Source organism: Protopterus annectens, chromosome 2.part0 (assembly GCF_019279795.1).
Source record: "Protopterus annectens isolate FY-2018-M chromosome 2.part0, PAN1.0, whole genome shotgun sequence".
In the NCBI taxonomy this organism is placed as follows: Eukaryota; Metazoa; Chordata; order Ceratodontiformes; family Protopteridae; genus Protopterus; species Protopterus annectens.
In genome coordinates, this window is record NC_056728.1 from 1,596,495,195 (window position 1) to 1,596,516,651 (window position 21,457).

The following is a 21,457-nucleotide window of genomic DNA, read 5'->3' on the forward strand; positions in this document are numbered from 1 at the left end:
ACAGTTGAAAGGTTTAAAGATAATAATAAATAATAAAAACACAAGACAAATCTTATTAATTCAACACAGCGCTAATCAAGAGTTCAGGGATCACTGGAAACTTTTAAAACAATATTGTAGGATAGTCTGACATAAATATAGAAAACAGTTAGACTAATCTGGCTAAATTCCTATCTAATTCTAACAGAAATCACTGTTCTAAATGCTACTTACATACAGAGCAAGCACGTGTTGGTGAGTTTTTATCAGATCTAGAACAAGATACAAAATGCTCAATCTTTCTCTCTGAAAAAGTCTTAAATTGATAACACCCAGTACTGCTGAGTCGTTTCACATAACATCATTTTTATCACCTCTCCTTTAGTTCCCAGGCTAACAGAAACTCAAAATTTACATTTCTTTGTAAGCTGCACCTGACCAGGAAGCCACAACAATAAAATACAGTTTTACATGTAAAATCTAGCAATTATCTCTGTCTTAAAGCAATAGAAAGAATTTGCTGGTCCAGACATCCTGTCTCTGAGCTTGAGATCAAACACAGTTGCAAGATTCCTTAATTAACAGCTTTCCGCCAGCAGGGTGCACTGTGGTTGCATTTTCGAACCTCAGTACAACATATAGTTTAATCATAACACATAGTTCTCCTTACATTTGTAAAACAAGCCTATGGATTATACTAATATTTACAAATGACATAGAAATATTTACAATAATCTATCTAGCTAGGCAGGGCAGCCTTCACATATCCACCCCCCCCCCCATGGAGAACTCAAGCTATTTTTTTCAAGTGACCCTTGAGAAACATTGCTTGAGAGGGTTAGGTCTATCTGAGTATACCTTACCCCATTCCTGTCTTGAGAGCCCATCTGCATTGGCATTGCTAATCCCCACTGTGGTGCTGCACTAACATATATGCTTGCAACCCTATGCTCCATCTTAGCAACTTGGCATTTTGCTGGCTGGTTCGGTGTAACCATGTTAGGGGATCATGATCTGTAACTACAGTGAATTTTCTTCCATACAGGTAAGGCTGAAGTTTCTGCAGTGCCCACACTATGGCTAGACATTCCTTTTCTACATCTGCATAGCATTCCTCCCTGGGTTGGAGCCTATGACTGAGATAAACCACTGGGTGCTCTTCACCCTTCGAAGAAATCTGGCTAAGTACAGTCCCAGCCCCATGGTTCAAAGCATCTACCTGCACAACAAATTATTTGCAGTAATCTGGACTGGCTAACACAGGGGTCCTCCCAAAGCTTCTTTAAGGTTCTGGAATGCCTGCTCACATGCTGTGGTCCACACTACCTTATCTGGCCTGGTTCTCCTTGTCAGGTCTGTGAGGGGAGCAGCTATGGTACTATAATTGGGGACAAACTTTTGGTAGTACCCTGATGTCCCTAAGAATGCCCTCACCTGCTTTTTGGTAACAAGTGCAAGCCATGACTGAATGGCTTCCACTGGAAGGTTCTGGCCTGATCTTAACACTCTTCACTCTATGTCTCAGGTAGGGGACCTCTGCCATACCCACCTGACATTTGCTGGGCTTAATAGTCAACCCTGCCCTCTGTAGTCTGCCTAGCACCTCCCTGACATGTTGAAGGTGCTCTTGTCAGGAATGGCAGTAGATGGCAATAGCATCTAAGTAAGCAAGGGCAAATCCTCCTGCTCCTGGTAGGATATGATCTACTAGCCTCTGGAAAGTTGCTGGGGCATTTTTCATCCCAAAGGGCATCTTTGCAAACTCATACAAGCCAAAAGGAGTCACAAAGACTGACCTCTCTCTAGCACTGGGAGTCAAGGGCACCTGTCAGTAACCCTTGGTAAGATCAATGGTGGTAAGATACTTAGCCCCACCCAGCTACTCTAGGGCTTCATCTGTCATAGGCATGGAGTAAGCATCTGACTCTGTGTGACTATTTAATTTCTTGTAGTTCACACAGAAACTGGTGCTGCCATCCTTCCTTGGCACCAACACCACTGGTGAGGCACAGGGACTGCTGGATTCTTGAATTACCCCTAATTCCAACATTTCCTGTATCTCCTCCCTCAGAGTCTGTTTGACTCTCCTAGGCATCCTATAAGAGGCCTGCCTATTAGGCCTTTCGGGTCCTGTATCCACCTAGTGCTGCAACAGGTGGGTTCCCCTGGTTTCCCAGTGAACATGTCCCCAAACTCCTGTAACACTGCTTGGATATTTTTGAACCTGAGTAGGAGAAAGCTGCTGGGACATTGCTACCCCTTCCACTGAGGTGTCAGTCCGAGCCTCACTGAGGAGATCAGTCACCAGATCTCCCTCAGACTCCTCCTGGAATCCACTGCAAATATTCAGCACAAGGATCACCCTATCATGGTAAGGTTTCATAGGTTCATAGGTAGGTACTAGGCTATCGGCCCAAGGGCCTACGTAAGCCTAGCCAACAAGGTTCCCTGACTTATGCCACCCAAGAAAGTTAATGTCTTGTGCCCCTGTTGAGCAGAGCAACAGAAGTGATCCCTGGGGTGTATTTCCTATTTCCCATCCACTCATCAAGATTTTTCTTGAAATGTGCTAATGAGGAACTTTGCTTGACATAGATGGGTAGCTTGTTCCAGAGTATAGGAAGTCTCTGGGACAGGAACCTATTCCTCCAGCATGTCCTGTTTATTGTGGTGACATGGTTTTGGTCCCTAAAGTATGTAGCTCAGAGAGATTGGGATTTCTTTAGGTGTAGCATGTCCAACAGCTCTAGGTTTAACATACCTTTATATGTTAGGTAGAGATCTCCTCGGAGTAGGCGATATACTACAGAGTAAAGCTGGAGTTTTTTGAGACAGTTAGTGTAGGGCATCCGTTTGAGGCCAGTAATCCTCTTTGTGAGGTACTTCTGTGGCCTTTCCAGCTGCTGCAGATGTCTTGTGAGGTACATTCCAAAAGGGGCATTGAACTCCATAATGTGTCTAATAAGTCATGAGTAGAGGGGAACAATGACCTCTTTTTTCCTGGATGAGAATCCTTTTGTGATGAGGTGTGCCACATAGACAGATTTCCTGACTACTGTGGCAATATGATTATCAAAGGAGAGACTACTGTCCACCTTAGTCCCAAGGTCTCTTATCACACATTCAGTATTAAGTAGACTGCCTTTTATGTGGTAGTTCATGGGTACAGAGTTTTTACCAAAGGAGATGACAATGGACTTTTTGGCATTGAGCTTGAGGCCATGCGTCTGACACCAGGCATCTGTCTCAGAGAGGCCCTTCTGTAGGATGTCCACATCATTTGGGGACTTGACTTTGGCTCCTAGTTTGCAGTCATCTGTGAACTTCATTAGCCCTAGGCCTTCTGTGTTTGCCTGTACTTCAGAGAAGTAGATACCAAACAGGAGGGGTCCCAGGACTGTACACTGTGGTACTCCACTTGTCACTGGTTTGAAGTCAGATTTGGAGTCTGCAACTTTTACAGTGTGGGTTCTGTCAGTGAGCTAATTGGCAACCCATCTTGTGACATAGGGATTTATATCTAGTTTAATGAGTTTAGCTATAAATCAAGAATGGGGATGGTGTCAAAAGACTTGGTGAAGTCAAAATAGACTGTGTGAACCACCTTACCCTCAACTACGGCTTTGGTGATTATCTCAAAGAAGTTGATCAAGTTCATAAGGCATGATCTGCCTTTCACAAACCCGAACTGGGTGGGGTCCAGAGTTTGGAGGTTACCATTGCCTTCGTTTATGACTTCCATGATGGTACGTTCCATGGCCTTGCAGACCAGGCTCATCAGGCTAATAGGGCTATAGTTACCAGGATCAGTGGTGGCTCCCCCTTTGTGGAGTGAGATAACTGTTGCTGTGCACCATTCAGTGGGCACAAAGCCTGATGTGAGACTATTATTGTACATGGTGCTCAGCTGGGGAGACAGTTCATTCTGAAGTTCATGTAAACCACAGCCTGGGATGTTGTCCACTCCTATGGATGCTGGTTTTTGGTTTTAGAAAATCCAGCTTTTACCTGCATAGATGTGATTACAGGGACTCTGCATTCTTCCTGTATAGATATGGGCCCTTTAGGGGGTGAGAGGTGGGTAAAGTTAGCACTGAACATATCTGCCAGGATTTTGGCAATATCAGTCGGTTCTGTAATTTTCATGCCATTGTACTGAAACTCAGACCAGATCTGGGTGTTGCCATTGAGATTCTTGACATAGGTATAGACTGCTTTGTGGTTGCCCTTAGAATCAGTGGTGATTTTGTTTTCATAGCTTGCTTTGGAGGCTCTTATAAGGGATCTCAGCTTCTTACTGAGGCTGACCAGGGAGCTCCTCCACTCATGGGATTTTACTCTCTTTTGCAACAGTTTCTTCCTTCTGTTGTAGAGTTTGTTTATGGCAGGGGACCACCAGATTGGCTTCCTTTTTTTGGAGGATAGCGTCTTGGTTCTATTTGGGATAGCACGATCAATGCACTTGTGTAAGTGCTTATAGAGTGCATTTGTGTAGGATTCAACAGTCATAACTGTATTGTCCATCTGCATGGGTGTCATGAAGTTCTCCACTTCTGTCTTAAGAAGCATGAAGTTGGCTTTGGAGAAATTTTTTTACCGTGGTTTCCTTAATAGTGTGTGGGGATGGGATGTGGATATCTAGGGTGATTAGCTTATGGTTGGATCTGACCAACGAGAAGTTGACTTCAGGTGTGGAACACCAATACCTCATCTTGGTAATGACTAAGTCTAAGATATTGTTGCCCCTGGTGGGGGTGTGGATAAGTTGATCCAGGGCACCGGAATTTATGAATTCCAGAAAGCGTTGAGCAAAGGAGATGGTACATGAGAAGTTTTCCCAGTTAATGGTGGGGTAGTTGAAATCGCCCATTATTAGGGTGTTTGGTTGAACCCTAATATTTTCCAGTATATCAAGAAAAGAGGAGTGGGAATCCTGGGGCATGGTGGGGGATCTGTAGCAAGCTACAATTTGGATTGCAGTTTTGCCCAGAGTTAGCTGCAGTTGGATAACCTCAGATGCATTATGCTGCACAACTAGCGTGGAGGTGTGGATATCTTTAATGAATATGGACACTTCTCCACCTTTGATGTTCTGGTCCAGGTTAGATGGCTGAAAAGTGTGGTATGAGTTATAGCCCGGTAATGCAGGGGTGCTCTCTAGAGCCTTGACCCAGGTCTCAGTCAATGCACAGATATCAATGTTCTCCATTTTAAGGAGTGCCTCGAGTGAGTGCATTTTGAGATTTAGACTTCTAGCATTGAGTAGCATTACCTTCAGTGTTTGCTTGCCTGTCCCTGTTACAGTGGTGACTTTCTTATAATAATGTTGCCTAAAAAGGCACTATAGGGGCGGCAAGAGCCTTAGCCAGTATTCAGAATCCCAGGGGTGACAAGTGCAGGACATCTTTGGCAAAGCATCGTGGCCTGTCGACCATGCCGTCCCAGGCAGACAGACACTGGATCCCCTTAGAATGACACCAGAAGCTTAGCCAATTGTTGAAGTCAATCATTTTGTCCTTGTACTGCGGTATCATTCTGGGCGATGGCAGGATGCTACTCAGGGCTAAGCTCATACCTGCCTAGGCTACAAGATCAGAGACCTCTTCCATGTCTCTTTTCATGTAGTCCAGGGAGGTAAGTCTCAGGTCATTCACACCAACATGGACAATGACAGAGTCATATTTGTACTTGTTGTGGAGTGACCTGAGTGCATGGGTTATGTGGTGGATCCTGGCACCCAACAGGTAGCTGACAGTAATCTTCTCCTTGTTTAGCCTGGTGAGTGGGACATCAGTGTGCCTCACTATAAAGTCACCTATGACTAGTGTGTTGGGTATGTTGGTTTGCCTTATGGGCTATGGTTTATTGGCACACTGAGTCTGTGGGCTATGTGTAATTTGGGTTGTGTTGTGGGGTGGAGGTTGCTTGCGTTTCTGCTTTGGAGGTCTCTGTTGCTTGATCAGATTATTATTGAGAGCCTCTGCAAATGTTTTTATGTTTCTATGTGTGGATTTTGGTGGTGTAGGTTTAGTGGGACTATGTGATGAGTATGGTTTGGTGCAAGTATTTACCTTCTCCTCTTCACTGTTAAGTTCAGTCATAGTTGGAAAGAGCTTTACCTCCAGTTTGGCTAGATAATTGCATCTCTCACAGGTTGTGGTGTTGGGTGGTAGGAGGAGAGGGTTGTCTGTGTACATAAGGCAATTGTTACATTGCCTCAAGATGCCCAGATTCATCAGATAGACAGCAGAGAACACTGGGAGCTGACCCTTGGACATGCCTGAATAAAAAACTACTTTCTCTAGACAAGTGAGGAAAGTGAGTATAAGAGCTGGTTTTCTCTAAGCAAGTGAGGAAAGTAAGTACAAAAACTGTTTTCCTCTATGTAAAGAGAAATGTTGAGGGCTGTAGTAATTTGTAGCTTATTTAGTGCTAACAACAAGTTCTGAACAAGTGCTGAGCATGAATAAGCAAATTCAAGTGATAAAACTAAGAATCTGTACCTGGGTCTTGTGGTAGATAGGCTACCTAGTGCTTACCATTCCCACTGATAAGCTAGAAGGCGTCCCTCCAACACAGAAAGGCTTGGGGTGCTCAGAAGCTTACAAACAGTCCTGGATACAGCAAATCTGTATGTTACTGCACTAGACTAGTTACAGGAAAGATGGGAAAGAAGCGCAAATGTGGGATTTTAAACCAGTAAGTTGAAAGAGATGGAAAAACTGCCAAACAGCCAATAAACTACAGTTTCTGGGCCAGAAACCACTCTTGTGGTAGATAGGCTACTTAATGCTTACCACTCTCACTGATAAGCTAGAAGGCTTCCCTCTAACACAGAAAGGCCTGGGGGGCTCAGAAGCTTGCAAACAGTCCTGGATACAGTAAATCTGCATCTGGACTAGACTAGTTACAGGAAAGGTTGGAAACAAGCACAAATGCAGGCTTTTAAACCAGAAATTTGAAAAAGATGGAAAAACTGCCCAAACTGCAAACTGCCCAAAAATCATGTTAACATAGTGCAATTGGTCTCCCTGCCTCCTGTCTAGCAGTACTACCATGTAGTTAACATGACTGACCTTCCTTACCACCTTGTAGGGACCCTCCCAAGCTGCTTGCTGTTTGTTGTGCCTGATAGGAATGAGAACTATTACCTGTTGCCCTACAGCATACTCTTCAGCTTGAGCATTCCTGTCATACCAGACCTTTTTCTGCTGTTGGGCTTTTGCCAGTTTTTCCTGGGACAAGCCCATGAGTTCTCTGAACCTTGTCCTGAGGCTTAGGACATATGCCACAACAGACTCCTGGTGAGACTCACACTCACATTCCCATTCATCTCGAATTAAATCTAGAGGCCCCCTCATCCTATGCCCATACAACAACTCAAAGAGTGAAAAGCTTGTGGATTCCTGGGGAACCTCTCTGTAAGCAAACAACAAATGGGGCAAATATTTGTCCCAATCCCTCTTACTGGTCTGTAAATGCCGGTGGCATGGACTTTAGTTTAAAGTTTAACCTCTCAGCTAGACCATTAGTACAGGGATGGTAGGGGTGATCTTCAGGTGCTTCATCCTACAGTACTTCCACAGACAAGCTAGCAGGTCTGACATGAAATTTGCACCTCTGTCAGTCAGTATTTCTTTTAGGAAACTTACCCTGCTGAAAATCTTTAAAAAAACTTTGCCACCTTTTCTGCCTCAATGGAGGACAAATCCACTGCCTCAGGGTATCTTGTAGCATGATCTACTACCACTGGGATATACTTTTTCCCTGTGGAACTTGGTGTACTCAGAGGTCCCACAATATCCATAGCCACCCTGTAAAATGGCTCCTCAATCACAGGCAAAGGCATCAAAGGAGCTCTCACCTTGTCTCCTACCTTGCCTACCCTTTGGCACTGCTCACAGGTCCTGCAGTACCCTATTACATCACTGGAAATCCCAGGCCAATAAAAGCTCTGCATAAAACATCTCTTTGTACATTTTCCGCCTATATGACTTGCAAAGGGAATAGCATGGGCTATGGCTAGAAGTGCCAGATGGTAGGCACTACCATCTGCTGTATTGTCCCACCTTGAAGCCCTCCCTCAGGAGTCTACTCTCTATACAGTAACCCTTTGTCCCAGTATACAGATTCCCCCTTCCCTTGAGAATTAGGTTCCTTACTAGCTACCTGCATCAGGCCTTGTAATGTAGGGTCTGAGATCTGAGCCTGCCTCAACTCTCTCTACATAACCCTTCCCAGCTTCCCTTCCACAAGATGTCTGGCATCCTCTGACAGTGGTGCTTCACTGTCAGCCTAGGTACTACTACTCACCTCTGCCCTTGCAGTCACTCTGTCCAAGGGACCATCATTACCCACAAGCAGCTGTGGCTCACCTCCAGTCTAACTGCTACAGAGTAGCTCCCTCCATGAAGTAACCACCCCACCAGTCCTGACTGCAAGTATGCACTCTGACTGGGTCTCCCTCAGGCTACCAGACCCCCATGCTTGTCTCTAAGCCTGACGGCATGTAACTGCATTAACACATGGTACTGCCTCATCAAAATCCTTCCCTATCAGGACATCTGCAGGATGATAGTGTGGTACCCCTGTTGTCCTAAGACAACCTGCTATTGGCATTTTGTCTTTCTCACTTACTGGCTCTCCCACCTTTTGTTCCCCTCCTTGCCTATGTGGCCATCTGTATGCAACATGGGTCAATTGGTTGCATTCAAAACATTTAACCCTAGGTCCTGGACATATTCCTGGACTAGTGGCTTCCACTGCTACTGGTAGATTCTGTTGGGGCAATCTGGGCTGCCCAGCAGGGGTTCCCTTATACCCATGTGCAGCACTGGGTGTACATTTCCTGTGCAGGGATGTCCTTCTTGCTATGTATAGGTCTCCCTTCTTCCCCAACTCATCTGAAGTAGCACATTGTCTAACCAGTTCCTCATGTCCTCAGAAAATGTGCTAAGGACCAGCCCTTCAAAAGTGGCGACCTGACATCCACTTACCCACCTATGAAAATAAGTGCTCCGTTCAGCAACCTACTCACACACACTTTCATCTGCCTTGAGTCTATGCTCACGAAACTTTTTCCTAATAGCTTCAGGTGTTAGCTTAAAAAAATTCTAGCAAACAATTCTTAGCAGTATAATCAAAAAATTCACGATCAGATACTTTAGACAGCAGTTACAGCTTTACCATGGAGTAAGGGGGTCAGGAACCATACTCAGAGCCTTTGGTCAACATCATACTGTTCACATACCCTCTCAAACACATGAATGAAACTATCAAAATAATCCCCCTCTATAAACTGCGGAAGAAATTTACTGAACCTTTCCGCTTCTGGGGTCTAGTTACTCCCTTCCTCATTACCTCCATGACTCTGGCAAAAAGTCAGCTCCCCCTTTTCATGCTGCCTCTGCCTCTCCTTCTCCTCAGCTTCCAGGCATAGCAGTTTCTCATTCTACTCAGCCTGTAGATGTCTCAGTCTCCCTGCTGCTTCTGTTTCCAAATGCCTGGCCTCCAACTCAAGTCTCTTTAGCTCCAGATGGATTTTTAAGTCCTCTGCAGAAAGGTTGAGTTGTCCATTCTCTGAGTGTTGTACATCTCCACGACCAGTCTGATTGTCCTCCTGGTTGCTATTCTCTGATGCAGCTGTGACCAAAGCTGCAATCATGTGTGTTTCAGTCAGGTTTTCATGCACCAGTCCTTTAGTCTGGCACATCTCAGCCAACTGGCTCCTTGTCAGCTTACCATATTCCTCTGCCGACATGCTTGCCTGCTCTCCCTGACTAACTAAGCTAACAAAAGAAATAAAATAGTTGTGATTTGAACTTTGAATATTTGCTGTGTGGCTAATTTAGTGTACAAAACACCTTCAGTGATTACTGTACACAAGCTACAAGAATTCACTATCCACACCACTACAAGCCAATTAATATGTGATGTGGCTAACTCACCACTGTCAACCAATTAATATTTGATGTGGATATCCACCACTGCCAAACAATTTATATGTGATGCCCACTCACTGGCCCAGTAATCAAGGAGCCTCAGTCCTTACCACTAGCACCAGTGAGGCACATCCACATTGGGAGGATAACAAGTACACACACAGTAAAGTACAATTTCCCTTAAGAGCACACAGAGATCACAGTCAGTCTGGGGCTTGTTTCTCCCTTTCTCTCCAGATCCCCAATAAGACTCCCCACTGGCACAGCTATAGGGTCCAGATCACAGCCTAGTGGTCAAGCTAAAACCTCCAGTACCCTCTCTGTCCAACCAGTGCTTTGTGTCCCTGCCCAAGTAGTTGACATACACACACACGTTAAGATTTGATTTGTATGCAAACACACAGACACTCCTGGGGAAGGCTGACACAGGTTCTCCAGATGTGCCCCCTTTCTGCCCAGACTATAAGGTAGTAGCAGCCGCAACAAACCACTAATATCAACTACTATAAGGCCCTTCTCAAAGGGTGACCAATTTCACTGTATAATATTACTGTTATCCAAATACTAACTGTGCCAAGCAGCAAGACTATTGTAGTGGCTTGGACAGTATCACCAAATACATGCAATGTACTCTAAGAGCTTAAATTATCTCTACACAAAGCAGCCACAGTTGAAAGATTTAAAAATATTTAATAATAATAAATAAAAACACAAGACAAATCTCATCAATTCAACACAGTTCTTATCAATAGTTCAGAGATCACAGGAACCTTTTAAAACAATATTGTAGGATAGTCTGACATAAATTTAGAAAACAGCTAGACTAATCTGGTTAAATTCCTATCTAACTCTAAGAGAAATCACTGTTCTAAATGCTATTTACATACAGAGCAAGCAAGTATTGGTGAGTTGTTGTCAGATCTAGATCAAGATACAAAATGCTCAATCTTTCTCTCTGAGAAAATCTTAAATTAATAACACCCAGTACTGCTGAATCATTTCATATTACATAATTTTTCTCACTTCTCCTTTAATTCCCAGGCTAACAGAAACTCAAAATTTATATTTCTTTGTAAGCTGCACCTGGTCAGGAAGCCACAGCAATAAAAGACACATTGCATGTAAAAATCTACCAATTATCTCTGTCTTAAAACAGTAGGTTCATAGGTTCATAGGTAGGTACTAGGCTATCGGCCCTAGGGCCTATACAATCCCAGCCAAAAAGGTACCCTGACTTTTGCCACCCAAGAAAATTATTTTCATGTGTCACTTTTGAGCAGAGCCACAGAAGTGATCCCTGGCGTGAATGTCCTATTTCCCATCCAATCATCAAGATTTTTTTGAAGAGTGCTAATGAGGAGCTTTGTTTGATATAGATAGGTAGTTTATTCCAGAGTATGGGAAGTCTCTGGGACAGGAATCTATCCCTCTGGCATATTCTGTTTATTGTGGTGACAAGGTTTAGGTCCCTAGAGCATGTAGCTCGGAGGGATTGGGATTTCTTTAAGTGGAATAATAGAATACTATAATAGTAATTTAATATAATTATAATCTTCAATAGAAAGAATTTGCTGTTCCAGACATCCTGTCTCTGAGCTTGAAATCAAAAACGGTTGTAAGATTCCTTACTTAACAGCTTTCCTCCAGCAGGGTGCACTGTGGTTACATTTTTGAAGCTTAGTACAACAAATAGTTTAATCATAATACATAGTTCTCTTTATATTTGTAAAACAAGCCTGTGGATTATATTAATATTTACAAATGACATAGAATTATTTACAAAACTCTATCTATCTAGGTTGGCAGCCTTCACAATATGCTACACACATGTCTGCATTTCTTTTATACTGTGTAATCTTCTCATCATTAATTTTTCTCCACCTATTGCACTGCCATAGGAAGCACGGTATGTTGATAATGCACTTAATATTGTTAAGCATCATTGTAGTGCACTTTGTCATCTCTTTTTCGCCTGTTTTTTTCTCAGTGTTGCACAGGAACTGCTAAATCACCTTGAATCCTGTCTTTCATTCACTTCGGACACATCTTATTTGCTCTTTGTGTTGTTTGTGCTTTTAGTCTTCCCATTCATTTCATAAGGCAGTTGGTTTCCATATGTAACACTGCTTATCACATTTACATATATAATACATGAATGCCACGATCAAGGACCCTACGATTAATAAACTGATTAACAAGAAATGGAGATTTTGCTTTCCTCACATCAGTGTTCCACTCTCTCTTTGCTTAGTAGTTTGCCTCACTTGTATTCAATGCTGGACTATGTGTCTTGTGCCCATGGGGCCGATAATAAGTGGAGTGTTTACTGCTGACACAGCACCGTGACCCCATGTAGAAAATTGGGAAAAAAGGGGTTGATGATGATGAATAAGTAACCTATTTAGTGTTTCACTAACACATGATTTCAAGTTAAAGTGGAAATAGGAATGACAGGGCCTATTTCATACATGTGTGTTGCCTGTAGCTTCAGCCCCATCACTCCCATTGTTTCTTTATTTATTTATTTACATTTGTTTACCAAGAAAGTCCAACTGGTATTTAAAACCCCTTTTCGGTCCATACTTACAGACAAAAAGCTCCATGGTTATATATACAAAGTTATTATGACAGTGTGCAAAACATCTATTAAAGAAAAACTTTTATATATTTATAACAAAATAGATATAAAACTGAACACGACCACCACGAACAATAAAAAATCCAGTGTTTATTAAATAAAATAAGCGCTTTCACGTGCAAAACATAGCACGCTTCTTCAGATCTTACTACAAGTAACAAATCTCAGTGTCTAAATACTAAACTCAGTAACTCCTAATTGAATAATTACATTGATTAATCAATAAAAGCATTGAGCCCTTAAAAGAACAGGACTCATAAAGTGCAACAGCAAACCAGCTTCAGTATCAACATGAATGAATGTAGTAGACCTTTTATCCACAGTTAAAATGTGTTGGACTAGACATCTGTATTTCCAGTATAGGTATTTTCAGCTTTTTATATTTTTTGTTTTTGTTTATGCTTATCTTTATTCTAAACACGTTTGGATAAAAGGTCTACTACATTCATTCATGTTGATACTGAAGCTGGTTTGCTGTTGCACTTTATGAGTCCTGTTCTTTTAGACACTGAGATTTGTTACTTGTAGTAAGATCTGAAGAAGCGTGCTATGTTTTGCACGTGAAAGCACTTATTTTATTTAATTAACACTGGATTTTTTATTGTTCGTGGTGGTCGTGTTCAGTTTTATATCTATTTTGTTTTCGTTTTGGAACAACGACCTTTGGACGGCTACTGGATTTCTTTATACTCATATTTATAACAGAGATGTCTGTGTAATATACATACATTAAAGTAAGTCTTTTATACCAAATTAATATTAAGACAGTTTTGGTGGTTGCAGTGTACAATACAGATATCTCAAAGGGACTTTTTTACATGAAAAAAAATATTTAACTGCAGATTGGGAAATAAAGTGTCACTAGATGTATTTGCGCGTGTCTATATTAGAACATCGACTATCTAACAGTTTGAATCACTAAAGGTCAGCCTTTAGTGATCAAACTGTTAAAACATCAAATGTTCAGAAAAAAAATAAAAACAGCAACAAAAAAAAACTAAATGGTGTAGGCAAGCCCCCCTGCACCCCCCACACACCCGTTACTTAAATATACCATCTCCGAGACCGCACTACATTGAAGTAAATGGAAATCTCCCCTTATGGAGATTTCCATTTACTTGTTCAATGTTCTGCAGTTTCGCTATTCTCGTGTCAACAATGTCAGATTTGACATTGTCGGCTTTCAAAAATTTAATATAGACCCTATTTGCGCATGGGCTGGTACATACACACAGGCATATGAAGCATGTCCAGTAATTCTGGGTTGGGTATATCTGTAAAGAACAGGCACACATCATATCTGAGTAGGTGGTAAGTGACTGAGCAGAGCTGGAGTTACTGCATACGAACTGTGCAGGGCATCTGTGTGATTCCCTAGATCTGCTTGGTGAGGAACTTCCGTGGCCAGTATAGTTGCTGCAGGTGTCGGGTAAGGTACACCCCAAATGTGGCATTGTAACCAAGCATGAATGTGATGAGTATAGGGGCACAATGACTTCACTCGATCTAGATGTGAAACCATATAGGATAAGGTGGCCCACATAGAAGGTGTGTCCAACCACTTTGGCAACGTGAATGTCGAAGGCAACAGTACGTACAAGTCATGTCCCCAAACCCCTAACAACTCCTACCGTATGTAATGGAGTACTACCTATGTGGTAATGTGTGGGCATGTTGTTATTCCCAAAGGGGATGACTATGCAACTAATGGCATTTAGCTGTAGGCCATGGCTCAGGCACCAGTCATCCATCTCTGTGAGACCCTGTTTGGGTATGCATGTGGCAGCTGGATAGTTGATTATGGCACCCAGTTTGCAGTCAAGTGCAAACATGTTCAGCCATATTCCCTCTGTGGTAGCCTGTACATCAGACAAATATATACTGAACAAGAGAGGTCCCAAGACTGAGCCGTATGGGATGCCATGTGTAACTGGTGTATAGTCAGACATGGCACCTGCAATTCTGACCATGTGGGTGCTATCCCTGATCCAGGTATCAATCCATCATGTGAGATATGTGTCCATATCGACGCTGGTGAGCCTATGCATAATGGCCCAGTGGGTTATTGTGTTGAAGGGTTTTGCAAGGTTCAGGTAGGCTGTGTGGACAGCCGTCCCTATGTCGATGGACCTGTTAGCCATTTAAAGAATACAAACAGGTTCAAGAGGCAAGATCTGCCCACAGCAACGCTGAAATGTGTAGGACACAGTGTTTGTAGGTTCCCGATGTCTATTTGTATGAGTCCCATGACAATATGCTCCATAGCTATGCAGAACAGGCTAGTTAGGCTTATAGGGCAATATTGTCTGTGGTCCGTTGTGGCACCAACTCTGTGGAGCGGGACCACTGTCGCTGTATGCCATTCCTTGGGTACATATCCTGTGGTAACTCTGATACTGAACAGTGATGTAATGTGAGGGTTACGTCTGTCATGATGCTCGTGTAAGATGCAGGCTGGGACACCTTCTGGTCACATTGATACTGTGATGTACACTTTGGGGAGGGCAGTACTCATCTGTTACTGTGTGATGTCAGGGAGGTTATACTCTGTTGGGATGGATAGTTGCTCCTTAGGGGGATGGGTGGGAGACATCTGCACTGAACCTGTTTGCCAGGATGTTGGCAATGCCAGTGGGTTCAGGGTAGGTTTAGTCAGTATGCAGTAACTCACAGCATATCAGGTGTCCACCCAGGTTCCTGACATAACTGAAGAAGGCCGTGTGATAGTCCTACATGTCTGTTGCAATTGTCCGGTAGAAGCGGCCTTTAGAAAAGTTCATGAGTGATCGTAGCTGTCTGCTAGTACAGATCACAGATGCCTTCCCAGTCTGGGATTGTGCTCTATCTTGCAGTAGCTTCCTCCTGATGTTGTACAGCTTATTAATGGCTGGGGTCTACCAGACAGGTCCCCTGCCATTGGAGTAGTGAGTCCTGTTGTTATTTGGGATAGCACAATCCATGCAGTCCACTTGGTGTCCATAGAATGTGTATGTAAAGGATGCAGCAGTGTGAGCCACCTTGCTTCGGTGAAGTGAGATGTGGGCTCATGAGAAGTTCACCAATATTACCTAGGATGGGTGTGTGGAGGGTATATGTATGTCCAGTGAGATACATGTATGTTATGACCTTACCAATGAGGGGTATATCACTGGTGTGGAACATAGAGTCCCCATACTGGTGATGATCAGGTCCAATATGTATTCCCCCTTGTGGCTGTGCTGACTGGTTGTGCCATAGCATATGAGTCTACAATTTGTAGCGACTGTTGGGTGAGGGGTCAGGGCTTGAGTAGTATCCCCAGTCAATATTTGTGTATATGAAGTCACACAATATAATAGTGTTTGTGGAGACCTTCATATTCTCCATAGTTCCCATGAAAGCCAAGTGTGGTTCCTGAGTTTGGGAGTGTGTTCTGTAGCAGGCAACGAACTGAAAGGCAGTATTGCACAATGGTAGTTGTATATGTATGGTCTGTGATGCTTTGTGCTGTGCTACTAACCTGGAGGTGTGTGTATCTGTGATGTATGTGGATACTCCCCCAGTTGTGTTGTCTGTTCCAAGTCTTGTTGTCAGACAGCATGGTATGAAACATAACCTGGTAGTGCCGGTGTGCATAAGCGAGGCTGAACCAGGTGTCTCTCAGTGCACAGATATCGCTATCCTCCATACTGAGGAGAGTCCTCAATGGCCGCAATATGAGGTTAACACAACTGTTGTTGAGCAGCATTACCCTTAGTTTCATTTAACCTGTAATGTCTATAGAGGTCGGCTTGTCTTCTGAGCCCTGCTTAAAAAAAGGCACTATGGTGGTAGCAAGAGCCTTAGCCAGCATTCCAAAGTCCAAGGGTGACAGGTGAAAGCTGTCCATAGTGAAGCTACATGGCATGTTGAGCATGTCACCATAGGCTGACAGACACTGTATCCCCTATGAATTAAACAAATTTGTTAGGCAACTGTTAAATGTGATATGTGTGTCTGTATACTGTGACATCATAATTGGTGGGTGTAAGATGCTTGACAAGGTCAGGGTCATACTGGCCTGGGCTACATGATCAGAGTGTTCCTCCATGTAGCATGTCATGTGGTCCAGGGAGTAACGTCTGAGGTTATACACACCAGCATGGACAATGATGGTGCCAGTCCTGTACTTGCTTTGGAGTGACCTGACTGCTTCTGTTATGCGGCAGATCCTGGCACCCAACAGACAGCCCAAAGTGACTATTCCCTTGTTAGGGCTGGTGAGTGGTACATCAGTGTGTCTGACAATAAGTGTCACCTATTACAAGTGTATTAGGTGTGTTGTATAGCCCGAAGGGCAGTGACAGTGTGGCACACTGACATTGTGAACTATGTGATATGTGGGTATTGTAGTGGGGTAGCAGGTATGTGTGTGTCTGCTTTGGAGGTCTCTGCTGCTTAGGCAGAGTACATTTACAGCATCCGAGTATGTCTATGTGTGATAATGTGGTTTGAGTGCTGTTGCTAGAGGATATGTGAGACTGATATGTGGTGTGTGTGGTTACCTTCACCACCAGATAGACTGTGCCAGTCATGGTTCGAGAGAGTTCAGCACCCTGTATGTCTATATAGGTGCATCTCACACATATATCTGAGTTTGTCGGAGGAGGAGAGGGTTGTCTGTGTACATGAGGCAGATGTGACATTGTGTCAATATCACAATATCCACCAGCTGGACTGGAGAGTACACATGAAACCGACCCCTGGACATGCCAGGATATTATCATGACATACTCTGTAGCCTGATCACAAAGGATCAGTAGGGTGTTAAGTGTGTAAAAGAGTATAGCAGGGATTAGTGCTCATGTTCATTGGTGTTTTGTAAAGGGTAGCTGAGAAGGAGTCCAGACTGAATCATGACATCTCCTTCAGCTATGTCATAAATAACAATGTACACCCATATATGTCCTGAGTCAGGGCCAACTGTACCTGAGTGACAATGCCGACATCATGACAGACAGGCCCATATGTACATACCCACCTACCACTGACAATAGTCCATATCATCATAACAGGAGATATCACATGTAGAATGGATGAGCAGCTACCCCCACTGCCAAAAGCATGGCAGCAAGTGGAATACATTGATTCCCAATATGTGACTACAGAACAAACAGATCATACACCTGAACAGTCAGCTGAGCCTCACCCCCTTCACAGGATGTGGAACCGTTGAATGTGTCACAGCTACATATGGCACTCCCCACAAGTGTTGGTGCACAACACAGCATGGGAAGTCAAGTCCAGTACGCCTATGACGTCTGATCTGCAAGGTCATGGAGTCCATCATGGTTGCAGTCATAAACAGAGCTATTGGAAGCTGACATACACACAAACCTACCAACTGTGGTATGTTTGTGTGGATCATGGTTCCCAAACATGCTAGATTGTTTGCAAGGCAGCCACCCAGGACATACATCAATAAACACATCTACACATGTGTCACATAGACTTTGAATAGCCCTTTATCAACATCCCAGACACATGTAGTATCCAGAAAACCAACAAGCTGTGCATAAATATGTGTTGACATATGACGGAATGTCAATGTGTCCACAGATAGATCACACAAGGTAAGGATTCTGAGGTCTTGTTCAAGCTGTTGACACCTGCTGACCCACATGGACCATTCCTGGAATGGCATAAAACAAAGTGTACACACATCACCATGTCCAGTCTGATGATGTCACCATCCTATAAATACAGCAGGAGAAGACAAACCAGCCAGTAAAGCAAATAATGCGCTGTGTTAATGCGTCTCTTTCTAGTATCATAACATAGTTAGGTATGGGGTTTGAATCCTGCAAACAGTGTGTGTGTGTGTGTGTGGTGGGGGGGGTGTATGTGTGCAGTTTCCTTTGAGAGGTGTTCCTTTTTGGAGACTGGGAAAACTCACTAAAAGAGGTACATTCCTCTTTGGAAAGTCTGATGATGTCACCATCCTACAAATACAGCAGGAGAAGGGAAAATGGCCAATAAAGCAAATAGCATGCCTTGTTAATGCGTCTCTCTGTAGTATCATAACATAGCTAGGTTGGGGATTGAATTTTGCAAATGCTGACTGTGTGTGTGTGTCACTGTTGGTTAATGCAGTGTGAGTTTTACTTTTACTATGGTATGACATAGTATGATTACAACAGTAAGTGCATTGCACACATCAGGTATCTGCGTGGCAAATATATATATGTACATGTCCCTCAATCAGTACATAGGTGTGAAGCCTGCATACTACATGAATACATTTGTTTCCATTGACAGGTTGTGCCACTGCTTCTCAGATCGTAGGTCACATATGTATGTATGTTTCAAGGCCGTCCACTGTCGTGTTCTGTGGCCAAAGTCATCTGTGGCACACACTCCCATGACAGTTACTTAAGAGTAGTATGAGTGAGGATATATGCCTGGGGTATATGTCAGACATGGTCATACACAACAAAGATTGCCAAGAATGGACAGTCTTTATAGGTGTCCGACTGCCTTGTGGATATGCATTCAGGCCTCTAATGTCTTATGTGATACACCTTGGGACTCAACAATACCTATGGATATGTGGATACTAAGGGACACATGACATAACATGAGGATGTATGTACACATTGGTACCCAACATACATGTTGAGGCCTACCACCTGTGTGGTACTGACGGGATGGTATGTATACTACATGATGATGACTATGCCATACTCAGCTTACTGCTATACAGCATGTATCAGACAACAGGTATCTGTCTGTATGATACCCTCGTGTAGGATATGCGTCCCATCCAGGGAATGCATTGTAGGCCAATGCATGCATTTCCAGATTTGGATGGACACATCCCTAGTGTGTATGCATGTACCTAAGGGGGCTATATACCAAACAGGTGTGGTCACAGGAATGGGTGGTGGTCATTACCACTGGTTAGTGTTATAGTGTAGCACCGGAAGGATCCAATTGTTACTGAGTTCCCTACGACTGTGTGTCATTTGTCAGGACATCATCCAAGTATTGCTTATAGTCATGCTGTTGAGTTTGTGTATAATACCAGACGGCAAATCATTGACAGATATTAACGGCATCACCCACAGCATAGTGTCAACCCATGTCATACACACGTCTACCCATATTAGTACATAACTGTAGTAGAATGCATACTGGCCATTGAAAGATACTATGAGATGTTAACAATGTGTATGACAGGGTATGCCACACATCCCATGTGTCCACTATGCACGTACATGCAGACAGTGCGCACCCACCATGTTCACAGATGTACACTTGCTAATCTGTACTGCAAACATCACACACTTACTGTCCACTCACTAACACATGCTGGCAACACATTACACTTCAGCCAAGTGGCACATGGGTGGACAATACATACTCAGACCTAACAGTGGTGTAAACAATGCTACATTGACAATCAGAGCTTTGATGCATAATGTCTGCTCAGATATACCAAAAGGATGTCGTTACACTTCCTTGTTGACAACTTGCTATTATTGCTACACTGCTATAGTGTCACCCTGTGCATCAACACCATGTTAGCCTGTCCCTCCATCAATGATGCAGATGACAGGAGGCGACACAGGTATCATCATATGCACAGGGCGTTTTGTTGTTTGCCAGAGCCTGACATTGACCCATCCAATCGACATGTCTGTGTGTGTGTGTGTGTGTGTGTGTGTGTGTGTGTGTGTGTGTGTGTGTGTGTGTGGGACAACAGTACAGCATGGGCCAATGTTGATGTAATGTGTGTGTGTGTGTGTATGTGTGAGCCCTAGTTGTTTGGTTAATGTGTGTGTGTCTGCATGCACACAGCTCCACCATGTGGCTGCCATATACGGTAATTTGTGGGACAGCCACAGATTGTACCTGCTAGGCTGTACAGATCACTGGCTCCGGCCATGGACACAGTACCTGTGCCTGGCAGGGGTGCTACGGACAGTATCGGGTACCAACCCTGACTGGCTACTGTCATCAGAGGTAGAGGTATGACGACTGGACCCATGTCCCTGCTGGGACTGGCCAGAGCCACGTGCACGTGGTCTACTGGGACGGTCAATGGACAGGCCAGCCCCAGCATGCTGGGGCTGGTACTGCCACTACGGGAGTGGCTGTGAACTGTGGGCCATCCGCGACCACTGCCAGCTGTTGCTGGCATGCGTCCACGTCAACATTGCAACCATCCCGCACGGTCCTGGCTCATGGAAGACATGTTGTGGAGGTCATCTAATGTCTCCCCCCAATGTCTATCAATGACCTCAGTGTAAGTCTGGATGGCACCGGTAAGGTCACCGATGCTGTCCTTGATAGCGGTGTAATGTGCCCTCTGCGCCCTAAGTCCCTGCCTGCTGTACCATTTCTTACATGCCTGAACCTGCATTACAGCCCAGAACATACTGGTCGTCGTAAGACCTGTGAGGGCATGCCTGCCAGGGGCAATATGACCAGTGGTGCTCCCCTGAGAACCCCTGAACCTCCACCTATGTGGTACCATTCCAGGTCTATGGCTATGACTGCTGTGAGGGGATGCAAGTGCCATGGGTACCACACTCTCCTGGTCAATGCCAACTGTATGCTGTCCCTCGCCTATGGCCATTGGTGGTGAGGGATGTATTGACAGTATGAGTGTGCGCATAGATGGGGTTGAACGCTGTGTACTGTCGATTGGCGAACCAACGACAGACCCTGTCAAATCTTCCTGTGCCAAAATACATGTGTCATCATCACTACTATTCGTGGCAGTGGCTTCAGGTTGCCTGCTGCTTTCGCCAAACCCTAACTCAGCACCTGTGAGAGGAAGACAGGAAACACACTTTACGGTCTGCACATGCACACATGCACACATGCACACATGAACACATGAACACATGCACACATGCCCACATGCACACATGAA